Source organism: Gavia stellata, chromosome 5 (assembly GCF_030936135.1).
Source record: "Gavia stellata isolate bGavSte3 chromosome 5, bGavSte3.hap2, whole genome shotgun sequence".
NCBI classification, from domain to species: Eukaryota; Metazoa; Chordata; class Aves; order Gaviiformes; family Gaviidae; genus Gavia; species Gavia stellata.
Window position 1 is genome coordinate 64,839,744 of NC_082598.1, and position 15,080 is coordinate 64,854,823.

Here is a 15,080-nt window from a genome sequence, read left to right on the forward strand (position 1 = left end):
GGGTGGGATGTGCTCCCCACTGGAGGGGGGATGGAGGCAGGAAAACAGGGTTTGGAGGGGGTTTGTGCTTCTCTGTGCTAGGTGGGTTGAAGTTCTGGGGCTGGTTAACCCAGGCTGAATTTCCCTCTTGCTGCTTTTGCAGCTTGTTCGCTCCAGTTTCTGTGCCCAGGAGCATAAACATAACCTCAAAGTGGGGGATTCCCAGGGCAGCTTTCTTTGGCTCCACAAGGAAAATCTGCTTTCCATCTCTGCAGAGAGCAAGCCACCTCGGATGGGTGGTACTGGTGTATAAATGATGGGGTTTGCATGCTTGTACCCAAGACTGACCTGCAGAGCTCCGTTTAGGTCCTGCCATCGGGGTGTGATGCCTTCCCTCCCTCCCCTGGGCAGCTTGCAGTGCACCCAGGGAGCTTGCAGGGGTATATCTGCCTCTCCATTGCCTCAGTGCCCTAACTTATGGGACTGGGCAAGAAATCCCATCCTGCTTCCCTGCGATCTCTGCAAATATTGTGCTAATCAATAACTCAAACAGTAATATGAGGTGGTTCAGGGATGACTTCTTTTCCTGCAGCAAAGATGGCCTCTGCTGACTCCCCAGCATGGAGTTACCCCATGGTGAGCATCTCAGCTTCTCAGGATAGCTGCTGCTATCCTGGAGATGTTCAAGGAGGCAGGTGCTGGGAACCTGCTGGATCAGCCGTTTCAGCAAGGGCTCTTCAGACTCTTCAGGACGGTGATGCTGAGCCTGCCTGATGGGAGCAGCACCGTGGCAGGCGATATGTGCTCCAGCTCCTCCCTTGCCCTCAGCAGCTGCCTACTTTGGTGCCTCAGTTGAAGTTTTGCCCTTTGCTGCTGCCTTAGGCTGCCTGGCCGTTTATTGATGGGAAGAAGAGGGGACTGAATAATTTTGGAGATAAAATTTGAGATGCAGTCGGGTGTCAGGGTGACCTGCACATGTAGCTCTGAGAGCAGAACTGGCTCCGGCTGTCCCTTAGCCTAGCTGGTGGGTGACCTGGGCATCCTTCATTCATTTGCGCCCCTGAACCCAAGTCTTGTGTTCTCGAAGATGCCAAAGCTGCTGCTTTGATTTCCTGCTTGGAGACTGCTGCAGGACAGCGAGCTGGGATTTCCCTGTTTCCCGTTTGATGGCTAATCTCAAAACCCTGGCTCTTTGCAGTTAGGCTTCTAGATCACGGTCCCCACTCGAAAGAAAGAGCTCTTGATTGAAATTTTCAGAGCAGTGTTGGATCAGCAACATTACAGCATGCTGACTGGCAGCTCAACAAACTGAATGAGATTAGATTAAGGGGCAGCAACAGGGCAAATAAAAGGCTGGTGTCTTGTTCAAAACAGAAAAGGAAAATGCTGTAATGCAGATGGCCATGGTGGTATCCTTAACCACCACATGCAAATTGCTGTTCCTGTCAAGTCGAGCTTTCTTCTTGCTTTATGGGAGAAAAGAGCATTATCTGAGCAAGCTGAGATGTTTTTTGTGGATAACTTCACTTTGGGATAGAGACTTAAGGAATTACCTGGAGTACTCCTCATCGTGCACAGGCTTCCCCGTACCCCTCTTGTGTCTGTCGGATGAGTTGCGAGGAGCAGCACTGAGCATCTCTGCCACCAGAAGGAAGGAAATAAAAACCCCCTCCAAAGCTGTGCCTTGAGATGGGACTTTTTGGGTTTGTAGTGGAGTGTAGGGACTTCATACCCTAGTCCTTGGTTGGCTTATCCCTGCTTGCCGGGGTAGCTGCAGGGCTGTGACCCTTGGGGCCAGCGTGTCATCCCGTGCTCATCCACTGAATCCTGTGTCTGTCTGACGTACCTTTCTTTGTCAGATTGCTTTCCCAGCTGCCAGGCAGCCCTGTTAGAGCATCCTGTGGATCCCGCAAGGGGAGGATTTGCCTTTTTTGTGGTAAAAAAGACTGGAGGAATAGGTCAACATGAAGGAGCTGCTGCAGCTTAGCTGGGGGCTGATGCGACCTGCTGAAAAAAGTGGCCGTTTCTCCTCCTTGCTGTCGCTGTCATCGTCTTTTCCTGTTTCCCTAAGTATCTGATTTTTGCTGTATTGACAAGTGCAAAAGAGTTGTATTGATTAATGGAAGTGTTTGCTTTCCCTGCAGAAAGGCAGAGAGAAAAAAGCATCTTTCTTTGATCATTTCCTACTTGTTTGTTGTCACTCTGTCTCCTCAGGCATCTTTTATTTGGCTACCAAGAATGACATGTCTCAGCATCACAGAAGGCAGCTGCGTATCACACCTGTGAGATCAGGAAGGAAAAGACAAGGCCTAGGGTGCAATTTTTGTTAATCAGCGGCAGCTTTCTTCTGCCTGCATAACCACCGTGCTGGGTGTGTTATGTGCTACCGCAGGGAGGCAAATGGTGTTTTCCTGGTGCCTTGTAATGAGGGAGGAGAGAGGAAAGCTTTCTTGGGACTTCCCCTTGTAGTGACGGTGCTCTGTTTCCTAATTTTGGGTTCCTGTCTCCTTTGACGGGATCCTTGACCTCCCTAATCCAGAGCCCTGTGCTCCTGATGGAGCTCACTGCCGCGTGGTCTCCAGCAGCGGTCATCCAGCCAGATGTGTTGTCGTCTTCAGGAGAGCACCTGGGGAGCAGATCCCCTTCCACCTTCCCAGGGATGAGCTGCCCTCAGATTCAACTGGAGCTGATGTTGCAGAAGAGACCATGTTTTGTTTATTTAAAAAAAAAAAAAAAGAAGCTGCACCTGTTTATCTTCTCACTGGGATTCCCTAGAGAGAATCAAGTGATTTTCAGGCAGCATATAAAGAGTTTTGGTCAAACTCAGTGTAAGCAAGGAGAGAACATGCAGTTCCCATTCCCATATTTGCTTCTCTCCTCATTTAGTGCAGGTTTTGTTTCATTTCCTGATTTCATTGCATATTATCTCAAGCTTTTGATGACATTCCCTTTATTAAAGAAATGGTCATATGGAGAGACAGCAAAACAGGGAGATAAACTTCAAAACAGTGCCGATAAAGGGATGCTGTTTTAGTGATTCTGTTTTTTGTTCTGGCTGATGTGCGATTTTGTTGTTATCTGAGCGAATTGCGCAGGCTGTGGGGAGGGAAGGCTTTGAAGAGCCTGGAACTGAGTTTATTAGTTTTGCCAGTGCCTGGAATAATTTTGATGCCTTTGGCATGGTCCATCCTGGGATGCAGGCATGCAGACCTGACCTGCAGTCAGCCTAAGGAGTTTTCATAGCTGGGGCACCTCCCCACGCTGCCGGGACCCTGAATGCTCAGCAAGTTACTGCTTCCCTGTCCTCCCGCTAGTCTTACCCTCGTTAGCAGAGGTCATTTGGGGGGGGGGGGGTATTTAAAATGCTTTCCATGACTTTGAAGTGCTGCTTGGTTTTCTGGTGTTCTTCTCCCTTGGGCTGGCTGGTGTCCTGTTAGAGCTCAGTGCCACCAGGCTGACAGATGGAAACTCAAGCTGACTTCACCTGGATCAGGCACTTGGATCATGTCAGGCCTGCAAGCTCATCCTTGCTTTTCATTAAAAAAAGAAGAAAAAAGCCTTTTCTCTTAGAATACTGCGGTGTTTTGGGTGAGTAGTGCCTGTCGTCCCAAACACAGCACTGAACTGTGGGGTGCGTGTGCCACTAACACCGTGATGGACACTTTGAAGCCGTACATCTACATCCCAGTGCATTTCATGCTGGCCAGGGGATGTTGCATGCGTTTCTCTTTGTCTGCTGCAAGCTTGCTCCCTGCAACTGTGCTTTTAAATGGACCGGGGGTCCAGCCCCCTCATTGCCCCATCTGTAGCGCAAGGTGCATGAGAAACCAGAGGAGGAGAATGCTTGGGAAGCCCGGGCCATGCCCACAGGGCATGTCTTGCCCTTTCTTTCTGCTTAGTTCTTTACTGCCCTGCTGTAAACACTTACAGCTGAATGTTTCAAAGCCAAGGACAGTGGGACACCTCGCTGCAGCTGGTGATCAGTGGGGACCGAGTGCTTCAGTCCTTCAGGGGCTGTTGAGAAGCACTGCCTAACTCTTGGGAGAGACGACCGGTTTTGCAGAGTTATTCTTCAGGCTCTCAGCAGTATCCCCCAGGCACGTGGCTGCCACGGTGGGATTTGAGCAGTCCTGGCTTCCTCTGGCCTTGAGCCTTCATGCAAACCCGGCCACCATTGTTGGGAAGCCAGGAGAGATAAAGCAGCTTCCCTTGGTGCGCACTCCAAAAGAGAGACCAAAAGAGGAGGGGGAATAACCTTCTCCTGAGGATGAGCATCTCTTGGGTTGGGCAAAACGGGGTTAATGAAGTGAGTCTGTTAAAGGAGGGTAAACTACAGGTTGTATAAGCTCCTGCATAGTTGCTGTTTGCAGACACCGTAGCTTAGATTTAGGGAAATGAAGCCTTTCTGGTTTTTACCCTCGTATCTTTAGTCCTTCCTTTTCCTGCACCCTACAAGAGACCAGGGTCCATGGTTTCCATGCTAAGTTAGTGTTTGGCTTGTCTTGCAGGCTGGCAAACGCTCGCGCTGGAGGATTGAACCCAGTAAAGGAGTGATCCCCCCCGAGACCGAGGTGTCTGTGACCATCATCGCAAACTTGGATGACACGGAGAAATTCAGGGACGAGGTGAACCTGTTCATAGAGAACAGCCGTTCCTATGTCATCCCCGTCCGGGCTGTCGGCATTGGCACCACCATTGTCACTGACAAACCCTTTGGTCCGGAGCTCAACTTGGGACGCCACTTCAGGTAGGATACCTCTCAGCTCCCGCTTCTGCCGTGGGCTCAGCCAGGAGGAGTTTTGCTGTAGTCCTTCAGGCTAGTTCTCCTTCCGTGCTCAAGGTCCTGGCTCCGTTTCACTGAAGCCACAAGAATTCCTTTAGAAGCATTTTATGGCCATTAATTCCTTTAGAAGCATTTTATGGCCATTTGAAAGATGTTAGATGCCATCAAAAGCCACCAAAATGGACACCAGTTGCTAAATTGTCACTGAATTGCCCTTACTTATAATACCTTTATTTCCTCACTTTATCAAATAAAGATACGGAGGAAGAACAGTAGGTCCCCGAAGCCTCCTGCTGGAAAACACTACATCACGTGTATAAACATATTTCCCTTTGGAATAACATGGCTTGCTTTTTCACTCACTGTGGAGTATCATCTTGCAGCAGCGGAAAACTGTGGAGGTAGCTTGTTAGCAACTCCTCGAGTAAAGTAATGGTGCTGCTTTATTTCCCCTCTGCCTGGGAGTCCTGGAGGAGCAGCAGAATTTGTCTTTGCCCTGTATCATGCCTTAGTTCACTCGTCATCCCCGGCTCCCCTGCCAGGCTGCTCTTTATGAGACGTAGTTGCTCTTTCCTCGTCACTCCTGCCTGCTTTCCTCCCTGTCTCCTAGGTCAAGACCGCAGCAGCAGCCCAGGGCACGGGCAAGTGAGGGTGGCTGCAGGCCCAGCTCTGAAAGGGAGAGGAGGAGAGGTTGGGTGGGATAAATTGAGAGTATTTATTGAAAGAGCTTGGCTCGGAGGAGGGGATTTGTTGATGCTTCCGTGTGTGTCTGAAACCAGGCACGTCCTTCTAAACAGGGGAGGGAAATAAGCCTTTGCAAAGTGCTGCTTGCCTTGTGTTGGAGACCTTTTGGGGCGAGAGGCATCATCATCTCGAGGTGCCTGTTCCTTTCCCTGGCTGCAAAGAGGGTCCACAGTGCTCTGATACCTACATTTTTGGTTAGAAAGAGCAGGTTAATCCTACCTTAAGCATTTAGGATAGATTTTCAGCAACTTAAATATGCATCCACAAGCCATCCACATCAGCAGGGACGTTGCAGGGAGGTTGGTGCTTGTCCAGCGTGTCCTGTGCTCTGTGCAGCCGCAGATTGGCTACACAACACAGGGGACAATGTTGGGGTGGCTCATGTCATTGTGCTCTGCCCCCCTTCACCCGCAGGCTCTGTTTGGAGTTGTTGCCGTTGGTGTCGGCTGCAGAACTGCCACCGAGTGAGCTGTGGTGGGACCCCGGTAACATCTCCGATGAGTTGGGCTTTCCCAGAGCCACAAATTCTGCATCTCCCCAGAGCTGCTCCGAGCTTTCATCCGTTGCTCTCCACAACACACACCATTTCATATTAAACTTGTAAACCTCGTTATTTTTTTTAACAGTCTGTTTCACAGACTTGTTTGTTCTATAGTACATGCTTGTGTGTTTGTATTTAGCTGCTTATGGCAGACATGCATTTTGTAAGCCACATGTTCTGTACCTTTCAAAAAGACAATAACTGTTCCAGGAACTCTTCATTTCCTGGTCATGCTCAGCTTTATAGAGGGTAAAATAATGACTCCAGACTAGCCTGCGGTTAGTGTTTCTTTACCTGAAGGAATCAATTCCCATTGAATATTCATCTGGCTTTATATCTAGCTCTAGTTCTTCATCTCTGGTTGTCGCTCCGTTCCCTCAGCAGCTAGAGCTGGTCTTGCTGCTGTGTTCGTATTGGGAAAACCTCTGTTGATCCTGTGTTCTCAGAGTGCATTTGTCTCCCTAAAACACAAACCCAGCTGCACTGTTGAGGCAAAGGGCGATATGTTGGGGGCGATGAGGGTTGGCTGCTCCCTAAGGGATGGGGGGATGAGGGGGATCCCACCAGTGAGGCAGGTGGTGCCCGGATCACCAGATGAGTCTATATACCCTGCAGCCTCCCCAGTAGCATCTTTGGAGGAAGCCACCTGAGGCAGCAGCTCCCAAGGGGAAGGTGAAATGGCAGCGAAGCTGTTCCTCCCTCCACTTGCAGCCAGGCCAGGCCAGCTCAGTGTCTGATGCAGCGAGACCTGCAGGAAGCCCCTTGGAAAAATACTCTGATTATTAAGCCCCAAAGGCTGGTGATGCTCTGTCTGCAGCAACTGAGATGATGTTTGTGTTGGGTCTGGCTGAGATGGAGTTCATTTTCCCCATAGCAGCCCTCATAGTGCTGTGCTTTGTATTGGTAGCTAGAAGGGTGCTGATAAGGCACCGGTGTTTTGGGTACTGCTGAGCAGTGCTCGCACAGCACCAGGGCTGTCTCTCCAACATTCCCCCCTCCCCGCTAGGCTGGGGGTGGGCAAGATCTTGGGAGGGGTCATAGCCAGGACAGCTGACCCAAACTGCCCAAAGGGATGTTCCATCCCATACGACGCCTGCTCAGCAATAAAAGCTAAGAGAAGAAGGAGGAAGGGGGGGCATTTGTTATTACAACATTTGTCTTGTGGAGCAACCACTAAGCGTACTGAAGCTCTTCTTCCCGGGAAGTGGCTAGACATCACCTGCTGATGGGAAGTAGAGAATAAATCTTTTCTTTTCCTTTGCTTCTGTGCGCGGCCTTTGCTTTTGCCGTATTAAACTGCCTTTCTCGTGACCCACGAGTTTTTTTCCATCTTATTTTCTCCCCGCCCTGTCCTGCTGAGGAGGGGAGTGATTGAGTGGCTTGGTGGGCACCCGGCATCCAGCCGAGGTCAACCCACCACAATGTTCTTCACGAAGCTTTTCCTTGCTGTGCACAACCAGAGCAGCTGCTGGATGGTGATAAACTTCGGGGCAACCAAGGTCTGGCTCTTGCTGTAGCTTTGAGCTAGGTCAGCCTTTTTGGAGGTGCCTTTATTGCTGAGTGTGCAGTTGGATAATGCCTTCAGGGTGCTGAAGCTGGGTGATCGCTGGGAAATGGCAGCTCCCGTGACATTTTCCATCTCTGCTTCTCTTCTAGCCTGGACCCCTGCTGCTACCACTTCAAGATGACGAATAAAGGGCGACGCACCCAGTACCTGTATTGGACAACAGAAGGTTTCAGCCCATTTCACCGGCATCATCGTCTCCCTGCCATTGGTACCACCAAGGGCAAAGATTCCGCCCAGAACCCCAAACCTGCCTGCCCCGTGTTTAAGCTTCAGCCTCTGAGGATGGAGCTGATGCCGGGCAAGACTGTGGAGATGACCCTGGAAGGCTTCTCCAGCACTCCACAGGTGAGGTCCCCCATGAGGGCTGAGCCTTTCCCATCGGATCACGTCCACTGGGAGTTCTTTTGCAGCCCCTTGACATTTGCCTGCGAAAATGAGCAAGAACTTTCCAGAAACTGTTTTAATGCCACAAGTTACCACGGCAGCACCAGTTGCTTTTCTTGCTGGCCACCATCAGTTGCTAAGGCTTTTTTTTGTGTTTCTAGAGCTACCATAAACCCAACTTGCTGACACCAAAATGTGGGCTGAAGGAAGTATTGCTACTTCAGGGGCCAAGGGCAGGTTATAAGGTGTCATGTGCTGAGGCAGAAAGGAAGGGCAGGGCAAATAAGTTCTACTTACACTAGGGGCACAGGCAGAAAGTAGATTAAAAAATGCAAGGTCATCTATCTGGGGGAAGCAGTGAGCAAAACAAACCACCTGTGAAGGGCGGGAGTGTCTGGGAGCAGCATCATTTTTCCTCTGTAGACAAACGTAAGCAGAGGGCTTGTCTAGCACTGAGTCCTGGAGGAGAAAAAACGAACAGGGTGTGTCAGCTCTAATGATCATTCCCCATGTGGGAGTCTCTTCCCAGGGATCATTATAATTGACAGCTTGACTTTTGTCAATATTTCCAGAACAGCTCGCCCCAGTCTCTCAGCCAGCCCCGGTGTCCCAAGGGCAGCCAGGTCTTGCAGCACCCTTGGATGGCAGCTGAGAGGGGAGGGATTTCAGCAGGGTCACTGGGTGTTCTCCCTGGACCCTTCTTTCCAGGGGAAATCCAACTCTGCAGAGAAACTGCCAGCTAACCCTGGTGTGCATTCCCTGGCTCCAGGACCACTGGGCACAGATGTTTAAGCAACTATGGACTAAATCTGCATTAAGCTCCTGCTGATACCAGTGCTTTGAAAGGTTTTTTAAAGGGTTGCCTGAGTGGCAGCTTGAGGAAGACTTGATTACTCACTCAGTTGACTGTGATGGGATTGTCCCTGTGCAGTTCTGAGCCCAAAGGTTTTGCTGAAGAGGGAAAAAGGTACTAGAAAGGAAGGAAAATGATCAGGGTATTGGTGAGGGTGTCTTGCCCGGAAAGGCCAAAGGGGATCTGTGAGGTCAGCTGTGGCTGCCTGGTTCGTGCAGTCAAAGCCCAGACCCTGGGAGTGGGTTTTCCACCTTACTTGGGGTCTTGGGAACTTAATTCTCTTCAGGTTGGCCAGAAGCCCAACTGCCTGCACTGCACGTGCAGCACAGATGATTTTGGAGGCTGTAGACTCCGAGGAGTTGTTGGGTTGTGGTGTTGTACCAGAGGGAAGAATGAGAAATGACGGGAGGAATTTGGGAAAGTGAAACCATGAGAAATCAGGAAAAAGTCTTGAACATAAGAGCATCCAGCTTCAGCAGAGGGTTTTTGTGTGGAGTGCAAGACATCTCTTTCCTAGGGAGATTTCTTTTCAAAGCAGCTCTAGGAGGGCACAGTACATCCTAGGAATGAGTGATCCCCTCTTTACCTGAAGGCAGGCTGGCTATTTGGGTTTTTGCCATGTATCCTTTCTACTAAGCTTCCAAGGGAGGGTTTGCTGGCGTTGGCCCTTCTACCACTTGTTTCCGTTAGTATAGTTATATATTTTTTTAATCAGTTCCTACAGCTTTCTGTAAGCATTATGCTTAGCGATGGGGCACATCAAAACAAGCATCATTTGGGGCAGGGATTATTACGATTGTAGACAGCACGTGACTCAAGTGCTTTTGTGGATGTTGGGGTGTAGCGGTATGGATGTTTGAGTGCAGCATAAATAGGGTGTAGCATAGAAAGAGAGAGGGCTGTTGAGGAGACGAGTGACTGTCACTTTAGGGCAGTAATACCTGTTGATGGTTGATGGCCAAGATCCCATGGCACAGTTTTTATCCAGGCTATCAAAATCCTTTATGTCCACAGTCGGGTGGCTAGCAAATGCGGGGTGTTTTCTGGACACCCTGCTAGCACCCGCCGGGTGACGTGTGACTCTTGCATGCAGGTAGTGAAGGAGCGGCTGCTGTGTCACGCCATGGTGGGGAGCAAGGCAGGGAAGGCACAGATCATGCAAGTGGACGTCACCTGTGAGTTCGTTGCTCCCATTCTGCAAATATCCTCCAGAGAAATCACTTTCCGGGTGGAGAAGGTAAGTCTGCAGATTGCATGCTGGCATTGAATAGCTTGGCTGATGACTGAGAGCCCGTGGGGTGTGTGTGCTTGTGTTCAAAGGGGGAAGTTAAATATCTTCTCCGAGTCCTCAGGGCTTTGACTATTGATTTGAGCAGGACCAAGTTTTTGCCATTAACACCAAGATCATTATTTCGCTCCTCTGGGCTTGGGGACAGTCTCACCAGCCGTATTCGGCCTTTCTTGATGTGGATACAGAATTGAGCTGCTGAGCCAAGGGCACAGGGTGAGATGTGTGGGACCCACGAGAACAGCGTGGGCTTTGCGCAGCCCCCTCGTGTGCTGGGGCTGCAGGTGGGAGAGCAGAGAGCTGCAGCTGAGCGATGCTAAACCTGCTCCTCACCCCTCCTGAGGTGCTTTGTAAAGTAAGTGAGGATGTTTCTAGGGATGGACTGGTTTTTAACTTCACCGAAGTAAAACTGAGATTACAGCTGCTCTGCTGAGGGGGATCGTGGCCACTTCTAGAGAGACACCAGTTTCTGTACTCAGTATAAAGGGAGGTTTTTGAGGATCCTCCTTCAAGGCACAGTGAAGTCTGAACACTGATCCTGTAGGGGAGCTGAGAAAAACTGAGAGAGCTGTCAGCTCCTCAGGCTGATGAGGGAAAACTGTCATCTCTTGTCTCTCTTTGCCTTCTCTGCTCTTGGTATGCTCTTTGCATTTCCCCAAGCCTCACTTTCTTCAAAGGACCCGCAGATGTCCTTCAGCTGCAGTGATGGTAATATCAACACAAAGCAGGAGCCCTCTAGTCTCTGGATCCTGACTCCTGCATCATCTTTCTCTCTCCCGTGAGGTGTCTGAAAAAGAGAAGATACTTCATTATTTAGTTTCTGTGTTTTCAGGTCTCTCCTCTGGTTCCCAGGCTTCCAGAGAAGCACAAAATCCTGTGAGCAGGGAGTTCAGATTTAATTAGAAGCTTTTCAGCTCTGCCTGATGTCTGCCTGTGGTCTGCTTGATGCCACACGCTCTGATTTATTGAGTACTACGAAGCTGCAGCTGATTGATGTCAATACACCCAGAAGTAGTTTCCCAAACCCTGTCTAGTTTCTATAAACCACGCAGAGACAAAAGCTCTGGGTTCACGTTCTCTTTTGATCTTGTTCAAGCAGCTGCCTCCTCTCGGGGTCCTATCCCCCCATCTGTACGTGAGACTGTTTCCCTGTCCCCCGGGGGATGCTGTAGTTTCTAAAGATGAAAAGCATCTGATCTACTTCAAGGAAACCTTTCTAGAAGGGTAGAAGTGAATAAAAATAGTAAATAGAGATGTATGCTCTTCTGGGGTTGAAAACCTTGAAATGCATCAGAAAAGGGAAGGAGGTCTGTGGCCGCTTCAGGTTGTTTTTTTTCCTTGTCTCCTGTTTCTGTAGCAACCCAGTGATGTCCTAACTCTTCAGTACCAGCCTCTTTCATTAAAAAACATGTCCTCCCTGCCACTCAGCGTTGTCCTGGCCTTGGAGCAACCCTTCATGATCTGCGATGCGGACCGGCAGCCCCTCCCCGCAGATGTTCAGGTGAGCAGCCGTGGACCTTCCTGCTGGTGGGGTTTGAAGAGGGAGGAGTGTGGTGGTGCATTTCTGTTGGGAGGTCCTCTGATAGAGAGGTTTATTCTTTAGAATCAGCAGTAGACTGGCCTGAACTAAATTAGATTTGAAACGAGTTGCTGAAGGAAACGAAATATCATCTGAATTGGGGAAATGCGTCCTGGCTTTAAGCCATGAGGAGAGGGGAGCGTGCAACTAGGTCTGGGCACGCCATGTAGTAAAGGTGTCTCCTGGAAACCATCCTAGCTCTCCAGCAGCCATCCTTGGATAACCTCAAGAGCAGCTTGCTCCCTTCAAGGGCAGCCCTGCTTTCAGGAAGGCTGAGGATGCTCCTCCAGCTGCTCCCTGGCACCTGCCCCGTTGTTGGTGGAAGGTGTTGGGTATGGACTCTGCTAAACGTGTTGTAGTAGGCACGGCCACCATTTCTGTGCCGTGCCAGTGACTAGCACCTGCAAGGGTGAGGCTGCAATGCCATTGCGCTTGTGCTGTGAGGAAAAAGATGTTCCTCTGGAGTCAGGGCAAAAGGCCCTGGCTTGCCAGAGTGCTGGTTTGGTTATGTATTTAGCATATAGCTTCTGTGGGTCCAGAATTCAGGAGGACAATATTTCTTTCCCTCTTGTATGGATGCAGAGCCCAGAGGCATGAGTGTGAGATAGTCTCAGACCAGAGTGTTGTGGTGCTTGCGGGCAGGCGCACACTATAAAGAAAAGGAAGGATGAACTGAGGTGGCCACGTTGGGGTCACATGTTGAATATTTACATTTTCATGCCGTAAGACCTTGGGACTTCATCACACTGGCGGTTAATACTCTTCATCTCCTTGCAGCCCATGAAGCTGGAGATAGGAGAGGAACTTCATCTCTCCATCAGCTTTAACCCTGCTTATGAAGAGGGTTTGAATACCTGGGTAGCAGAGAAGGCTCTGAAGATACGCTTTCTCGAGCACCCTCAGGAGGAGCAGGTCACCGTTCGGGGAGAAGTCTACTTCCCCAACCTCCATTTCCCGACCATGGCCGTGGACTTTGGGTGCCTCTTGAATGACACCGAAGCTGTGCGTTATGTCAGGATGACAAACTGCAGCCCACTTCCTGTCCGGTACCACTGGTCCTTCCTGATGGACAGCCACGTGAACCAGATGAGGTATGTGCGCCTCCACCCTCTCCTTGAAGCTCTTCTTCCCGGTGTCCTGTTTGTACTTTGCAAAGACCAAGCTGTTTGCCTGGCATCCGACAAATTGCTTTCAACTTTCCCTTGCGGAAAGAACACCTACCAGCTGTGGTCAGGCTAGATGCACAGGGAATAGGTGATCTCCACCAGTTTGATGCTGGGAAAGAGGCAGCATTCTCCAGGAAAGCTGGTGTGGAAAGCTGCTTTCTCAGACCTTCGTGGCCTGAGGCAATTACCACCTTGGTGAAGTGAGTTTTCATCTGTTCAATGGCACGTTACATTCGCCAAACAGCTCTTTAGTGTTTTACAGCGAAATGGCAGGTTCTGCTGCAGCTTTGGGTACAGCTGTAGGTGTTGGTGGGAGGACTTGTCTGAACATCCCCTGGGAGCAGGGCCACCCAGCGCTGGTCTGTGGTTTCCAAGCCAATCTGGCAGTCATGCCGGAGCACGTCTATAAACACGTTTCTAGCAGTTCCTCCTGCTGTGGCCTCTCTGCATAGTACAGAAGTCTAGTCTGGGCAGTTTTGATTACAGTAGCAAATGGTTTTTCCATAATGCCCTAGGAAACCGAGCAAAGTTAGCCAGTGTGCCTTGAAGTGCTGCTATTAGAAATACTAGAGATCATCAATAAACAGTTTTGTTTAGGGCATTGGGATCTGTCTCAGAGGAGACGACCTATTGGGAAGTGGAAATTAGCTATGGCTATGAGGAGGGCTTGGGGGAGAAGACCTGGGCATTGGGGTAGCCCATTCACAGCTGGCTCTTGCCAAGCAACAACAAGAAGTCTTTAGTGTGGCCCTTCTTGATGCACGGCACCTTCAAGAACAGACCCTAAAATGCAGAGGAAAGTCTGCAAAAGCAGGTGGAGGGAGATGGGCAGGGGAAGAGGAGCAGGGCTGTAAGCTCAGCTTGGAGGCCCCTGTCATCCCCTGGTAAATTAGATTAGGGTTTAATTACCAGCTAAAGGGGAAATCTAATTTTGATGATAGAACAATGCATGTGTTTTATAATAAGAGAAACAAACAGAGTGAAGCTGTGTGGAATTAATTTCCTCTAGGGCCACTTGTTGGCCGATTGCCTGTTTATCTTGCCTCTTCTTTTTTTAGAACCAGTTTAGGTTTTTGGAAATGTGAATGCTGACTCAGTTTTCAGCTTTTGATAACCCCGGTCTCCACCTAAATGGGCTTTGCTGGACCTGAGCCTGCAGGTGCTCGTTCTTCCAGTGGATGCAGAGTCACCCAGCTCTGCTGAGTTGGTAGCAGTTGAGGGTCCAAAGCATCTGGCAGGATAGCAGCCTTGGCTCCACAGTGTTGGGCATAGCCCCTTTGCTGGCTCATTAGCGCTGTGGACGTTACGACAGCTCCCTTTTCTGCTCTGCATGTTGGTTATGCAGTAATGTACTCTCTCCGGGTCCCTCAGCAGACGCCATGTGATCCTCTGTGGCAGAGCTGGAAATGAAGACTGTCTCCAAGCTATTCACACCTCAAATTGCTCATGAAGAGCCCTGCAGAAGGGCAACATGTCAGATACTATTTCTGGTCCACATTAAGCACTGTTGGTATTCTAGATTGTCAGATCAAGGTCACTCAGTCTGACACTGAGGGAATCAAACATCAGGTCTCACGAAGGTGAGATCAATAGAATTTAACCGTCCATACATCTAACCTTGCTGGAGCCAATCATCAGAGACTCCCAGCAGCATCAATCAGACACACATGTTTATTTTGTCCAGGAGAGAAGAGTGTTGTTTCTCTGCCTGGAAGGGATGCTGTGTGCTTAGATCTTTTTTTTTTTTTCTTCTAATTGTTCAACCCATTTTTTCCTCCTTACTCTTCAGTCACTGCTGCTACTTTGAGCAGAGCAATCATAGAAGCAACACAGTCCAACCGTTGCTGTGTCGTTGGACTTGCCGAACTCATGCCAACCCATGCCCCTTCTCTGACACGGCTGAGCCATAACTCTCTCCTGGTTACTCTTCTTCTATGTGGTTAGAGACAGAGTAGGAATAGGCTCTCCTTACCTCTTGGACCTTTGCTAGCTCAAAGCCAAGTTAAGCCTTTGCACCAAGATGTTTTCTGCAGTGTTGGAAAGGACCTCTAGAATGGCCCAGCAGGAGATAATAGATCTGGAGTCAATTTCAAACATTCCATCATCTTTCTTATCTTAAAGGTTTCTTCCTGAAATGCAGATTTGTTCCCCTTTCTAAGGGCAGTACCCAGCTCCTCAGCTTTATTTGGGATTCCC

General features: G+C 49.7%; 1 pseudogene; it reads left to right on the forward strand.

Moving 5' to 3' along the window:
* LOC132317156 (hydrocephalus-inducing protein homolog) overlaps positions 1-15,080 on the forward strand; it is a 74,423-nt pseudogene that overhangs the window by 39,100 nt on the left and 20,243 nt on the right.